At 38.0% G+C, this 16,259-nt stretch overlaps 1 protein-coding gene across 17 annotated transcripts in view; it reads left to right on the top strand.

The window, feature by feature from the left end:
• DLGAP1 (DLG associated protein 1) overlaps positions 1-16,259 on the top strand; it is a 966,546-nt gene that overhangs the window by 609,048 nt on the left and 341,239 nt on the right. The gene's annotated exons all lie outside the window — the stretch shown is intronic.

Below are 16,259 nucleotides of genomic sequence, written 5' to 3'. Positions count from 1 at the left end.
CTTCTGAAATGATGAGGAAGTAAGCTGGGAATCTTCAAACCCAATTAAATTCAACCCAACTCAAAACCCAGACTTACAGAGATAAGTCAGTGTGATTTTATATTTGGTCTGTCCTTACTTTTTGGGTGACCAGATGGTTAGCTGTCAGCATATTGTGAACCAGAATTCTGCTTGGTACATGAGCTTCATATATCCCAGAGTGTTAACTAAATGTTTGGGAGATTTACCCATTTTACTATTTGTTAAATTACTAGCTCAGGTTTGAACGAAAAGACATGCTTCCCTAAAGATCTACCCTTAGAATGTTGCTTAATTACCTATCAAAGTAAAACTGATTTAGTGAGTCATACACTATCCAAGGTGGAACAGTTACATGTGCTACTTTAGAGGTAGCTGCAGGTATCCAGTGCATACATGGTGCTGTTAGAGAATATCAGTAGAGTTTACATTAAATCCTTATGATAGGCAACAATGCAGAATAGTCAGACTGGAAATCCATCAGAATAAAGGTGCCATACTCAGTCATGCACTTAGAAGTCAATGTAATCTTCACAATCCTCTTTCTTAGCTGGTTTTGGCTACTTCTCCATGTTCATGTATCACACTGCAGATAGTTCAGTGTTCTATAGCAAACGCTTGCTTAATGCTCTCCCCTCTTTGTTTAAGCCCAGATGAAGTTAATTTAAAATAAGAGTTAGTTTTAACATGGCCATATTTAAAAGCCTCCACTTCTGGCCTGCTGCAGTGACTCACTCCTGTAATCCCAGCACTTTGGGAGACCGAGGTGGGCGGATCACGAGGTCAGGAGTTCGAGACCAGCCTGACCAACATGGCGAAACCCCATCTCCACTAGAAATACAAAAATTAGCAGGACGTGGTGGCACATGCCTGTAGTCCCAGCTACTCGGTAGGCTGAGGCAGGAGAATTGTTTGAATCTAGGAGGTGGAGGTTGCAGTGAGCCAAGATTGCACCACTGCACTCCAGCCTGGGTGACAGAGCGAGACTCTGTCTCAAAACCAAACCAAAACAAAAGCCTCCACTTCCTCTTGGTTTAATATTTTATAAAATAACCACATGCATAAGGATTAAATATTAATTATTCACTTAACAGGGGCTTCAAAGGAACTGAGAAGTGAAATAATTACCTAAAATTAAACCATGCCAATTTGATCTTACTTATGTTTTTGAAGGTGTTATTAGATTAATAGATGAATAGAACTGAGCATTGCATTTCTTCATTTCAACCTGCCATGAATCTACCTGTCGTAATATGTATTCCCCTTGCATTATCTGTTCACAAGTGTATAAGGAAAATTCTGTTGAATGATTTTATAATACTGTCGTTCTCCATGAGTCTTTTACTCAACCAAGATTTCTTTAGCACTCGTTTGACCCAGACTGAACTTTAGGGGCAGTAGCTAGATGAAAGCAGGAAAGGAAAAGACCAGATGGGTAGCTGACCACTCAGCTGGTGGAAATAAGCAAATGGAGAACAGAATTTCTTCCTAGTTGACAAGATAATACAGGATTTTATTTTTTAAAGTATTTAAGTTTCCCAAAGATGCAGGATATGGTCTGGCCTAGAGGCCAAGCCCAAGCAGTTTAATCTCTGGGCAGCATCTCTCAGGGGAACCAATGGTATGAGCATCAGAAAAAAGCATAGAATTGCTTTCCAGAGGGGCCTGGGAGGTTGCAGGCTCCTGAGCCCAGCCACCAGGCAGCTGGCTCCAGAGGCCCGGTCAGGCCCTGGGGAAGAAATCTGGCAGGCAGCACTGCACCACTGTAAAGGAAATACCCTCAGATTCACATTGCATCCATGCACTCAGCATTAGTACCAGCTGGCAGGATAGAATGCCATGGATGCTGTGGTTAGCAGCAGCAACACTGTGCACCTGGAGAATTTAGATGCCTCCGGGGCTGCCCTCACAGACCTAAATGCTTCCAGGTGTGAGAAGAGTGGAGCTGGCTAGTTGAGAGATAACCCCAAGGAATAATGAACGAGTTTATTACCAAAACTTTAGATTATAATGCCGAAGTAGCTATTAGATTAGACAGATTTTTCTAACAAAGGCGTCAGATCCCAGGTAAAAGGAAGAGTTTCTTACTAATAAAAGTGTGTAATGAGAAACTGGATGAACATATCAGGTGTAAAGCTAAGGACATTTCCCTATTTGGTGAAATGAGGGCAAATGAGCCCTAGGGTTCCTTTTAAATCAGGTAGTCTAGTTCTGTGCTGCCCCACGTGGTAGCCACTAGCCACATGTGAATCTTTAAATTTCAATGACTTAAAGTTTAAAAAAATAAAAATCCAGTTTCTCAGTCATCATAGCTACATTTCTAGTGGCCAGTAACATGTTTCCTATTGTTTATTAATCCATCAATCAACATTTCCGTCATCACAGAAAGTTGTATTGGACTGCATTGCTCTGGTTGTTTTTTATCTTTTTTACTTGCTTGACTTCCTAGTAGATTGGGACTTTGCCATAAAAAGGTAATACCCTGTGGTGATGTCCCGTGATTAGAAGTATCCAAATTGCCTGGTAGTTTTCTGTGTGCCCAAAGCGGGGCAGGAAGGCCCAGTGAGGGCGAGGGCTGCACTGTTTGAATACCTGTCCTCCATGCCCTCACAGTGTGGCATTAAATAAATCATTCCACCATTCAAAACTTTGTTTTCTTCATCTGCAAAAATATTTACCTCATGGTGTTGTTTTGAGGAGTCAATTATTTAACATACCTAGTTTGCAATAAGTACAACTGACTTCCCCTTAGAAACATGAGGCTAACACGGGCCTGGGGTTTCGCTGGGATTCTCACCCCCCTTTTATTAGTCACTCATGATGTGCTGGCCACTGTGCTGGGCACATCGCATGCATTGTCTCTACGGATCTTGCCACCCACCTGGCGCTGTCCCATCCACGTGCCTGCTCAGCTCCTTCTCTGCAGTTTGTACCTGCCTCACCATTAGTTACCCAAGTAGGCAGCACCTTGCATAATATTTCCATTGTCACACTGAGTTTTGGGCAGTAGTTTGCTGAAGCTCTCACTTGGATAGTAACCCTCATCTGTGATTCTCTTCCTCATTTAAGAAACATATCTACAAAACTGTCTTCCTCCTCACATTTACTTGTAAATTACAATGTTTTGGCACCTCTAGGAGCAACATCCGGGTGCAAATGGATTTGGAGGTTGGCAGTACATCATAATATCTGCTACAGCCAGTCCCGTGGCTAGTGCCATTCAGATGGGGCCCCTCATCCTCTGACAGGTTCAGTTTACACATTACCCAAAAGACTCCTGTCTACCCCACATTGCTTATGCCTTTGTCAAAGGGAAAGAGCTTTCTACAAAGGCCCTTGGAGTGTTCATTACAGATTATCCAGTGGTCTAATTTAATTCTGTTTGCTGAGACAGGTGAGTCTCAAACCTTTCCAACGCACATTGAAAAATGAACATGATTGATTTACAGATGTCACTGTCTGGCTGCCTTTGTTTACTCACCAACGTTCAAAAGCTGCATTTTTCATATTGCTCTCTGAAACCAAGCTCTCTTTTGCCATCTTTGAGGCCTGGAAAGAGAGAGATCACTTCAGCCCAACAAATCAGAACAATGCAGGGCCACTGGAAAAGCCTACTGAGGCAGGATTCCCTAATTGGACTGTCAGAGGAAGATGTTTAGGATTGGAACATCAGCAGGGTTGTCACCAGTCAGGCTAGGGCAGAACAGAAGCAGAACTGATGAGACTGCACATTTGACTGACTTCTGAAATAATCCTATCTCAAGAAGACCTTTGGGTGGGGTAAAGGACAGGGTTGGGGTTTGGGCAGAAAGTCAAATGCAGAAGGACAGGGCGTCTCATCCACCTAATTCAGATGTTCTCTATCTAAGGCTGTGACCTGTAGGGCATGCAAGATTGGACTCTACACAATCAGCAAATTCCCGAAATTATATAGAAGTCAGAGTGGGTGAGATGTTCATCTTGCTTAGAAGAAAAGTTCTTAGCCTTTATCATGTCTCCAAAGGAAGTAAGGAGTCACTAACAAGTTTAAATTATGATATTTAAAAAATTATATGCTTTATCCTTAAAAGCATAAAACTGATGGATTTCCTTGTTCCTTATGATGGCAATTTATTAGGAAAGCCTCCAGAATAAATTTGAGGAATATGAAGTTTTTAAAGAATTATTGTGGATGAATATAGCTGAAGTGAACAGAGCCTCTGTTGGAATTTGGAGTTCCTATGACAATGTAAACCCTGTCATAGGATTTTTTGTAAAGGAGCTTTTCCTGAATAATCAATTCAAGTAACAAAAAATAAGAATCTTCTCTATCTAAGAGTTAAAGTTGATAGGAAACAGGAATTCGAAGATTTCTAAGACAGTTCCTACTCTCAAAAAGTTTATAGTCCAGTATGGGCAAAGAAAGAAGCATAAAGACATCTGAACAAAGAATATGGGAGTTTACAGAAAGAATTTAAACCTGGATTGTAGTTAAGGAAGGATAGAGGAGAAGGAAGTTTCCTCATTCGAAATACCGTATCTCTGAAGCCTTAAAAGTACTTCTATAGGAGGATATTAGGAGAGATTTCTCTTCGCATTTTCTTATTGTTTGTTAATCTCTCAGTAAGTCAGCCCTATAAGCCCCATGCCTAACAAATACCTGAAAAACACTGAATTTCATCTGCGAAGTCACTTTTTTTATGCAACATCACAAATTCAAGGGCATGGCACCAGAAAGTGGAGATCACGGGAGCCAAAATTCTGTCTACCATGAGATTTCAACAGTCAACATAGATGGTAATTAGTGAGGAGTTCACCTTCATTGACAGCCATGCAGTTCAAGTTAGTTCTGGGAAGAGCAAATACTGCCAAAAAGCTGTGTTCAAATCCTATATATTAGCAATTATATACAACATTGAGTAAGATATTTCATGTCTCTCTGCCTTGGTCTCCTCCTCTGTAATGTGGAGATAATAAAAATACCTATCATATAGGGTTGTCGAAAGAATTAAATGAGTTAATAGATATAGAAGGCACAGACCAATGCTTGGAAAGGGGACATTATATAATGCCTCAATAAATCCTATTATTATTATGCCTGAACGAGCATGGTGGTAGCAGTGTAAACTGAAGCAAGCAAACAGATTTAAGAGATATTGCAAAAGTTACTCTTAAGAGATCACAATTTCATTTAGTCAGGCTTTTGAGCAAATGAAACCCTCCAGCATCTGTATTAACTTCCTATGGCTGCAATAACAAATTGCCCCCAGTTTAGCAGCTGAACAACACAAATTTATTATCATACAGTTCTGCAGGTCAGAAGTTCACAGTGGATCTCAATGAACTACAATCAAAACGTCAGCAGGGCTGTGTTCCTTTTGGAGGCTCTAAGGAAGATCCCCTTTTGCCTTTTCAGGCTACTAGAAGCCACCTACATTCCTTGACTCCTGGCCCCTTCCTTCATCTCCAAAGCCAGCAATGTCATCACCCTGATCTGTGTCTGTGGCCACATCTCCCTCTCTGACTTTCCTTCCGTTTCCTTGTGATTATATTGGGTCCACTTGATAATGCAAGACAATCTTCCCATTAAAGATCACAAAATTAATCACATCTGCTGTATAAGGTAACATTCGCAGGTTCCATGGATTAAGATATGGGCATCGCTGGGAAGCCCTTAATCTGCCTACTATAGAATCTACTATCTAAAACGAGTTTCTGAACTTAATACCTTTTTTGAAAATTTTGTGCGAAGGATGTATGAAATTATACATCTAGCACATATCGGCTCAATGAGATCATTGTGTATATGTATTGGTCCCTGGATATTTCATGTAGATGGTGATGAAATGAAAAAACTATCTGTTTCTGTGTTTTTTAGATTATTTTAAAAGAATACTCTTCTAAAATAGTTTGGCAGCATGTCCATTCAAATCGCTATTTGAAGTCAGAGTACTTGTAGATAGTATACTCACTTACATACTCTGCAGTATACAGTCCTTCACTCCTAAAGATTGTTAATTTTTGAGTTGTAATTAACTTTTTAGTCCATGTTAAAAATTGTCACCTGCTCTAACATCTTACTTAAAAATATATCTATAACCTCATGCATGAAAAAAGCTCTGGAGTATGAAAGTCTTACTGTTCACTCTTCCTGAAACATAAGCATTCAATAGCTTCATCCACCACTTTTCTTTTTACATTTAAAGTGTTAACCCTTAGTGTCACCTAAAAGGAGTGTTCCTTTCTTGTGAGATGGTATGCTATCTAATGTTTATCATGTGAAAACCCATTTAGAAAGCTTTTTGGAGCTGAAGAATCTCATGCCAGACAATTTTTTAGTTTATTAGATCTAGATTCCTCTTTGCCTATGAGTAACATATGTGCTGCTTCTTATTTGAAATTTTTATTAGTCTCTTGACTTTATAGTAAAACACCAATTCTTCATGTCATTTGAAATCCCCTTCCAGTATCTATACATGTAAATACATACATCGTACACATTTGCAATCAGGTGTTACATATATGTTTGCCTTTGGTTGTACATAATATAATTTTTAATGCAAACACTTGTGAGTGCTAAGTATATTTCAGGCTAAGGGCACTGTTAAAGGCTGGGAATACAAAGTTGAAAGGACATGACTCTTGCCCTCAAGGAGCTCTCATCAACCTGGGAGGAGAGGGGAACTGATGGTGAAAGTTTTTTAAATAGGAAAAAACATGTTTTAGGTATAGAATTACCTGGACTTAGGGATTGAACTACTGAGGTGTCAGGAAAGAGAAAAGTAAAAATGATGAAAAATTTATGGTTTGAAAAATTGGGTGCATAGCTATACTTTCAACTGGTGGCAGGTGCCTGTAATCCCAGCTACTTGTGAAGCTGAGGCAGGAGAACCACTCGAACCCAGGAGGCAGAGGCTGCAGTGAGTCGAGATCGCACCACTGCACTCCAGCCTGGGCAATAGTACGAGACTCTATAAAAAAAAAAAAGTGGGGGGACAGAAAGACTTGGCAACTGGGAAGTAACTATTTCAGTTGAACTTGCCAAGAGTTTCCCTAAAGTGATAGGGTAAAAATCATTTTGTATCATTTTGATAAATGTTCATTATTTTTAATAATAGTCTATCATTTAATGAAAATATGTATCATTATTAAAGTATGCAAATACACCATGGCTAGAATTTTGAGTTCCCAATTGTTTGTCATTTGAATTTTAAAATAATTTTTTTACTATTATGAATATCATAAATGTCATTTTCAGTAAAAGGCTAAAACTCTTTCTGGTTAGAATTCCCAAATATTGCACACATCCTACAAGTTGAAGAAAGCAATGCAAGTAATTCTTAGCATCTTACAATAATTTAATTATTCTAATTTTGAATAATAATCTACAGAGGTTTTTGGCTCTTTTTGTTGTTTTTAAATGGAGGCATCACAAATGTCTGTGCTGATATCTAGTCTGGAGTGCACACTTCTGGAGCAAACATTTTCTTCATACTACATACCAAAGTCCTCTATGGATGTAGCATTATGCTAAATAATCAGCTGTATTTCTTTATATTATAAACAATGTACTACCCATTAGTAACAGGTTTGTTCAGTTCCAAGTGACTAAGGTAATTTCCCACCTATTAGCTATTTCTGTTGACCTCACTTCACCAGAGTTCCTCAATCTAAGTTTAATTTTAGCAATCACAATTCTCTCATCTAATTAACAAAAAAATTGGGCCATTGCCTCAGTGTCCTGCATTCAACCTTATTTTGACTGGCCGTTTTCTAATAATGTCTCATACTCTTTTTTACCCCAGTGCTTATAACTGTAGTTTCTGTTCCATTGAGTTCATTCTCTTTCCCAACTCCCTTTGCTCTCGTTACTGTTTCTTTCACATTTCTTTTTCTTTTCTTCGTATTTACTTAGTAACCTATTCAGTTCCTTTACTGTTACAAACTCTTCAATAGTCATCTAGTTGTTTATTCAGGAAAAATTCCTGGAAGTAGATGAGCCAGGCCAACAGTCATGCAAAACACTAAATGTTACACATAGACGGATTCCCCACACATATTGCCAGTGACTTCTAGAAAAGTGGCCGGGATTTCTACCCCAGAGGCACTTCCCATTCTTGACACACATTGCTGACGATTGTTCTCTATTGTAAATCCAAATCCATCTCTCTTTTACTTTGTCTTGGAGCCATAAAATAAGAATAATTTTTCTTTCAATCAACCTCCGTTTTATTGGTTGTGGAAAACAGGAAATAGACCTAATTACTCCACCATGCAGCATTCCTTCAAATGGTTAATGCAAAACATTATTCCACCATCAATAGAACTAGTTCCTTCAGCATTTTTTTTCTTTTTACTTTTATTTTAGATTAAGGGATAACTATGCAGGTTCACTACATAGGTAAATTGCCTGCCATGCGGGCTTGGTGCACAGATTCTTTCATCACTCAGGTAGTAAGCATAATACCCAAAAGGCAGCTTTTTGATCTTCGCCTTCTTCCCTCCCTCCCTCCAGCCTCAACTAGGCCCTGGAGTCTGTTACTCCCTTGTTTGTGTCAATATGTGCTTAATGTTTGTGTCAATATGTGCTTAATATTCTCACTTAAGTGAGAATATGCAGTATTTGGCTTTCTGTTCTCTTGTTAGTTCACTTAGAGAATGGCCTCTCGCTCCATCCATGTTGCTGCAAAGGACGTAATTTCATTCTTTTTAATGACTGCATAGTATTCCATGGTGTATATGTACTGCATTTTCTTTATCCAGTCTATTATTCATGGGCCTTTAGGTTGATTCCATGACTTCACTATTGTGAATACTGCCTTCAGCAATTCTTTAAGAACAGGACTTTCAGCATCTTATCTGACAAATTGTATCTCACCCCAAGAAAAGCATCCCTCTTAGCTTATGGTGTAATTGTGTGAATATTATTTCATTTGGGTCCAGACTTCACAGCTTTCAGTGGAAATCTTTGGACATGAACTTCTATCAAAGTACCAGCTTGTCTGGTAATCATGTCAGCCTGCCTGACACTCAGCTAACATTTCTGGAACCATTTTTTTATATGAAGTCATACTGATAGTTTTCTCCACATTCTACTGCACACTCAGATGATTTGAAACAATGTGAAGTATTACATTTATCTGCATTAAATATTATTATACAGATATGAGTGTGTTCTAGGCAAGGGTCACTGCTTATTCATGTGCAGCGTGTACACTGCTGTGTACAGGGAGCTCCACTTACGTTAGTAGTCATCTTAGAGTTCTTTATTTATTACTATAATTTTCCAGAAAATAGCAGTAGAATCTTGAGGAAAGAACAACTTGTTTCTAAATCACTCATCTAAAAATGTCATTTGAATTGCCAAAAATTGTTTTCATTGTCAAAATTTGGGAACACTAAGTCTGAGATCCAGTATTTTAACTATTTCCCCCCAATGTATTATATTTTAATTCTCATAATTGTATCCAATATATCATTGTGGAAGTTGACAATTTTTGAAAGTTCACAGTAGGGCCAGAAAGAAAGACTCTGCTTATCATTAGAGACTGTCCTATTCTTTTTCATGAAATTATTAAGATACCATTTAGGAAAAGTCATTCAACCAGCTGTGAACCTCCTATTCAGTCTGAATTTTAAAATTTTATTTAAAAGTGTGTCATTTTGTTACAGGTGTTATTAGGGGAAGGGGTTCGTAAAGTTAATATACATTTGTTGGGGAAATTTTGTAAAATATCTAAGAACATAAAGAAGATAATAGAAATACCCCAGACACAATCACTGTTTACAAGTTTGTGTTGTTGCTGTTCTTTGAAAAGACTGATCATATTAATAAGCCTCTGAGTAAAGTCACCAAGGAGGGAAAGAAAAGCACAATATAAACACTATTAGAAATGTAAAAAGGGCCATGGATATATACACAGTAGATATTAAATCTATCATGTGAAGAAAAAGAAAGAAAACAGAAACAAATTACATATGAATGCAATTTGAGTGCCCCTAGTTTGAAAATCTGAAATCCAAAATGCTCCAAAATCCAAAACATTCTGAAAGCCGACATGACACTCAAAGAAAATGCTCAGTGGAGCATTTTGAATTTCAGATTTTCAGATTCGAGTTGCTGAACCAGTAAAATGCAAACACAACCAGGCATCACTCAATGACAGGAATACCTTCAGAGGAATGCATCATAAGGTAGTTTGGCTGTTGTGTGAACATCATAGCATTTACTGACACAGACCTAGAGAGGGGAGCCTCCTACACCTCTCAGCTATGGTGTAACCTCTTGCTCCTAGACTATAAACTTGTACGGCCACTGTGCTGAATACTGTAGACAATTATAACACATGAAGTATTTGTATACCTAAACATAAAAAAGGTAAAAATAACAGTATTATAATCTTTTGGGGCCACTGTCTTAGATGCAATCATCATTGACCAAAATGTCATTTGGCCCGTGACTGTGTTCTAAAATCCAAAACCTTTCTGGTTCCAAGCATTTCAAATAAGGAATACCCAACCTGTACCTTGAAAGTGTAACTGTTCAGTTTCCTGGAAAAATAAAGCATTTAAAACTCAGCAAAAACAGAAACCTTGAGTATCCATGACAACTTAAGAAATTGACATATTAAAATTTAAAATTTGAGTTTAAAATTTACTTAGAAAAACACCACACCCTATTAGTTTTATAAAACCTGCAAGAAAAAGTAATCCCTGTCATATAAAAATGCTTCTAAAAACCAGAACAACAACAACAAAAATAGATGCCCAGTTAGTTTCAGGATTTAATATATACTTAAACCAAACAAGGGCCACTTAAGAAAGAAAAATGTAAATACAATTTCTTTCATGAATCTTACATAAAAATTATTACTAAACTAGAAATATAATTAAATAATATAAAATAATGTAAAATAACATGGCCAGATACTTATTTCTTAACAAAAGGAAAGTTTAATATTAGAAAGGATATTCACATAATTCACAGCACTTAAAGATTAAAGGGAGAAAAGTACGTAGGACTGTCTCAATATATGCAGAAAAGGTATTTCCAAACATTCAACAGCCATTAATGATCTAACCAAAACAAAACAAAACAAAACAAAACAAAAAAAACATTATAACAAATTGGGAATAGAAAAAAAATCTCAAAGTGTATCTATCTGTAGCCAACAGGAACTTCCTGTCATGTTGGATCATTTAAACATTGGCTACTTGTCCTTTTGCCAACATTTCTCTGTTGATTCATGTTAGTCTATAGCACCTCCTTTAGAATCCTCCCCTAGAAAATATGAGGAAGCAATATTACCTAAATCCTAGCACGCTCAAAGCTGTCTTTTTCCTTGAGTCTTGATATTGAAGGGGTGCTTTATTAGATAGAAAATCTTTGGCTCCTGCCTTCTAACTTGCTGTCTTATGGATCCTGCTCCACTCTCTACTGAGGTTAGATGTTTCTGTGGATAAATCTGATGTCAACCTCATTTTCTTTTCCTTAACTAATTTTATCTTTTTGCCTGACTACCTAGAGGATTCTTTTCAAAAATTTTTCTGGGATATGCCTTTGTGTTGATGATTCCAAATGACTTTGCACTGATTCAATGTATACTTTTTTAATAAGTAGATTTAAGGCTTTTTTTATTTTAGAAACATTTTATTGAATTATATCTTAATCATTCTATTCCACTGTTTTGGCTTTCTTCTTCTGAGGTTACAGCTATGCATATGATAGCTCTCCTTTGCCTGTATTCAGTATATGTCCTTTTCTCTCTAATCCTTCTTTATCTTTTTTGCCTCTGTATAATTTATTTGCATTTTCATTTTTTGTCTTTTATGTCCCTTCCTTTACTCTCCTTTTCTCCAATTCTGCCAATTCCCATTTTACATCCTCCAGAAGTCTACCAATAACCTCCTGTTTTCTTCTAATTTCTTCCCTGAGTTCTTATAATTCTGATTTGAGATCTTTTACAGCTCTAACTGCTTCATTAATTATTGGTTTAATTAATAATAGAATGTTGGGTTATGCTTTTAATATTTTTTGTAACAACATATATTTCAGTTGAGTTTCCATTGTTTACAAGAAACTCCTAACTCCTCTTCTTCAGATTTCTTTTATTTTTTCATTTTTAAACTTTTATTTTAGGTTCAGGGGTACATGTGCAGGTGTGTTATATAGGTAAACTCATGTCACAGGTCATATTTTTTATCGTATGCATATATGTATTACTTGTATATTACTCCTATTTGAATAAGTTGGATTTTCCTAGGAAATCAAAAGAATGTTCCTGTGGAGGGAACGATGGGCAGTAGTTTTCCAAGCATCAAGGGCTTCCTTTGCTGCTGCTACAATGTGAATTGTTTCTTCATAATAAGATGCGTCTAGATAGTCATCCATCATATAACTCAGAACCAAACCTAGTTCTGTTCTTCCTCAGTTACTTCAGGGATCACTTCACAGGCTGCCTGTCACATGGGAACATAGATGATGCAGTCACTTTCAGTAACACTTTTAGAATTTTCCTGACCCTAATGAGACTTGCCATTTATTCTCCACCTGCTGCGTAAATTTCAGTCTTTTCTGCAGCAGTTTCCTCTTGGATTAAGGCCCTTACTTTGGGGGAGCGGATATTCAGAGATTTCTGAGTTCTGCTATATCTAGAACCCCTTCATACCTCCCACTTACCTACCACAGTATTAAGACTTTTCTCCTTGGCTTTCTGCCTGACTCTGACATTGGAGTTTGTGGATTATCTGCTGGTTTTGCTGAAAATGTAATTTGTGGGTGTTTCTTTTCATTTTGTTGTATTGTTGATTTTGTTGTTTGGAATGGATTCCAGGAGAAGTGAAAAAAATTCAGCCCCTGTTAAAATCAGTCCTGTTACCATTTAGAAATCTTTTTCTCCTTTTTTTGTTTGTTTTTGCTTTTATTTTTTCTTTTTCTATGAAGATGATTTTGGATAAGGAATCTCAGTGTGTGTGTTTACCTACCAACCAAGTTAATCTTCAAAAGTAAAAAATAAAAATAAAGCACAGACAGCTTAGTGTATTACTTCTCTATAAAGCTGGGTTGCCTCTTGAAGCACTCACAGACCTTCTATTTAACAGCCTGTTCTAGGATGATGCTGAGATGCAAAGTCAAGCCTATCATGCTATTATATACAGAACATATATCTTTAAAGATTCAAAGTCTTGTCTATCTTCAGTCTTTCATCACCACCATTTCTTTTAACAATCTTTAAGAATGCCCAGGTTGATTTTGGGGGCCCTACCAAAAGTTCTTGGAGTTATAATTTGTCAAGCACAAAAACTCAAGCTTAGCATTTTTAGGTGTGCCCTCTTTTTAAACAGAAAAATGTCTTCATTGGCAAAATTAAATTAATAATCTCTAATGGATCTTATAATATTTTAAATCAACATCCCACATTTTCTTTCTTTCTTTTTTCTCTTTTTTTTTTTTTTTTTTTTTTTTGAGATGGGGTCTTGCTTTGTCACCCAGACTGGCGTGCAGTGACAGGATCTCAGCTCACTGCAACCTCCACCTCCCAGGTTCAAGTGATTCTCCTGCCTCAGCCTCCCAAGTAGCTGAGATTATAGGCACCCACCACCATGCCTGGCTAACTTTTGTATTTTTAGTAGAAAATTTTTTATTTTAATTTTTGTAGTTTTAGTTTTAAAAATACAGAGTCTTAAACTCCTGACCTCAAGGGATCCACCCACCTCGCTCTCCCAAAGTACTGGGATTACAGGGGTGAACGACTACACCTGGCCTCACCATCCCACGTGCTAATTTTCTAAGCAGAATATATGTGTTTGACTAATACTGAATCATTATGCCTTAATGGCATCACAGCATTGTTGACAAGAGAAAGACATAGAAAGATCGGATTTATAAACAAGCACACTAGTACTAACACTCTATATAAAACACTTGCTTTCAAGTGCTTTGCTAATCGCAGTTAATGTTGTCATTACCCACTCACCACGGCCTAGCAATTTAAGAGGCCTGTCATTCATTTCTTCAAAAATATTTATTAAATGCCTAGGCCCTGAGTAGAGGCAAAGGATACGATGATGATCAGAAACAGATATGATTCCTGCTCTTGTGCTCCCATTGTTCAGTGGTGTTATAAACATTCTCAAATCAATCACAGATGAATGTCACTTTACTACATGGTAAGGGCTATGGTTGAATTATTCTGAGAGGTCTGCCCTGGTTCTCTGGCTGTGAAATGTCTGCAGTCAGGGCTCTCCCTTTCTTCATGAGCAGAAACGATGGCTGAATTCAGCTTTCCACTGGACTAGGGCCCCATGGGGTCTAGGGCATGTGGAATTAGTATTTCTTAGCACTCTCCTACATATCAGCACCTGAGAACTTCTGTAGTGTGCCTGATCTCAAAGTGTTTACTTCCTGTTTCCCTCTGTGCAGTGCACCCCTCCTGCTCGTCCTATTAGAAGAGTGAATAACATCCTATTAGAAGTTCTCTCCACAGTGAATTTAACGAATTTAAGTGAGTTTTTCAAAGATACTAAGAGTGTAGTGACCCATGCACCTTTTGAACCTTCTGCTCATAAGTAAAGTTTATCCCGAATTATCACTTGGCTCAATACCTACAAAAGAGATTAGGTAATCACATACTGAGTTGAGAAGTTCAGCAAAGCAGGCCCTAGGGAGTAAGACTGGCATGAGGGCTGAAGGAAAAGTTAGACTTAATTAGACAATGAGCCAAGGGAATCATGTCTCAAGTAGTGGGAAGAGCATACGCAAAGGCAGAAAGAAACAAAAAGGTGAGAAAAGGATCTAGCATGGCTGTGTCACCCAGAGAGTGCAAGATGAGTCTGGAAAGATGCAGGACCATGCCACAGGGCTCCAGATGTCACATTTAACATTTGAATCTTTATATCCTGTTAGTAATGAGGGGAGGAGTGAAGAAAGCTAATATCTACTTTGCCCTCTGAAAACATCCCTTTGGATGGAGTGGAAGGAGAAAGACAATGGAAAAGGAGAATCAGTTAAAGACAAATAAAATATTTGTGCAAGAAAATGGTTATCGGACTAGAGTGGTGACAGTGATATTGGGGTAAATGGGTAGTTTCCAGAGATTCCAAATCAATATCACTTGGTGATACAGTGGGAGAGGGAAGTGTCTAAAATGAGTACCCTGGTTTCTGACCTGCATAGAAAACAGTGGTTCCATTCACCGAAGTGCAGAACTCTTCAGGAGCCAAAGTACGTTTACTGTTGGGGTGGAGGTGGGGGCGGGAGAGTTTGGTTTTGAAGGTGCAATGTATGCAGCGCTTCTGAAGTATCTAAGTGAGGTTGGCAAGTACCTGATACTTACATGGGAGTTCTGGAACAAAAATATAGATGTATGAGTCATCTGCATAGAAGAGGTTTTCCTGGGGTTCAAATTTCTCTTTATCATGCTTATTCTACCTTTTGGAATTTGAAGATCACGTCCTCTGTTAGAGAAAATAGTAGAAAAATAAAAGTGTGAGAGTTTGAGATTTGTCCTTCTCCTCCCTCCTCCCTACTGCTCCTCCTCCCCTTCCTCCTCCTTCATTATCATCTGTTCACATTGTACCATCTGGAACAAGTCTTGGGATTTTCCTTGTTCTAGTCATTCCAAGCTATCTCTTTTAAAAGTCTTTTTGGTTTTTACTGTCCTTGGCTTTTTATTTATTTATTTATTTTGGCGACAGGGTCTTGCTCCATCGTCAAAGCTGGAGTGCAATGATGCAGTCATGACTCACAGCAGCCTCGAACTCCTGGGCACAAATGATCCTCCCACCTCAGCTTCCTCACCAGCTGGGACTACTGGCTTGCTAATTTAACCTGGTTAATTTTTTTATTTTCTGTAGAGACACAGTCACACTGTGTTGCCCAGGGTGATCTCAAACATCTCAGCTTCCCAAAGTGTTGGGATTACAGAAGTGAGCCACTGTGCGTGGCCCTTGGCTCTTTCTAAAATTCACAAACCTCATTTCATTCTGTGCTTTAGCCCTTCTGGGGCACTTTGTGTAGACACCCATCACTTACCTATGTTCTTTCTTGATTGTGAATTCATCTCTCATGTTGAAAACAGGTTTCTTTCATTGGAATACTTCAAAACCCTCATTGTGCAATTCTTTTGGTTGCTTTCCAGGCTTTCTTCTTTTATTCTCATCTGGATCATTTGATAGGATGTCACTATAATCACGTTTTGGAATCCTACCTTTCCTTGAATTGCCTGCCCTTTCACGCACCTGATCAAACACAGCTCTCCCGA

The sequence above is a fragment of the Saimiri boliviensis genome, chromosome 13, assembly GCF_048565385.1.
Source record: "Saimiri boliviensis isolate mSaiBol1 chromosome 13, mSaiBol1.pri, whole genome shotgun sequence".
Taxonomy (NCBI): Eukaryota; Metazoa; Chordata; class Mammalia; order Primates; family Cebidae; genus Saimiri; species Saimiri boliviensis.
This window is presented reverse-complemented; position numbering and strand designations above follow the sequence as displayed.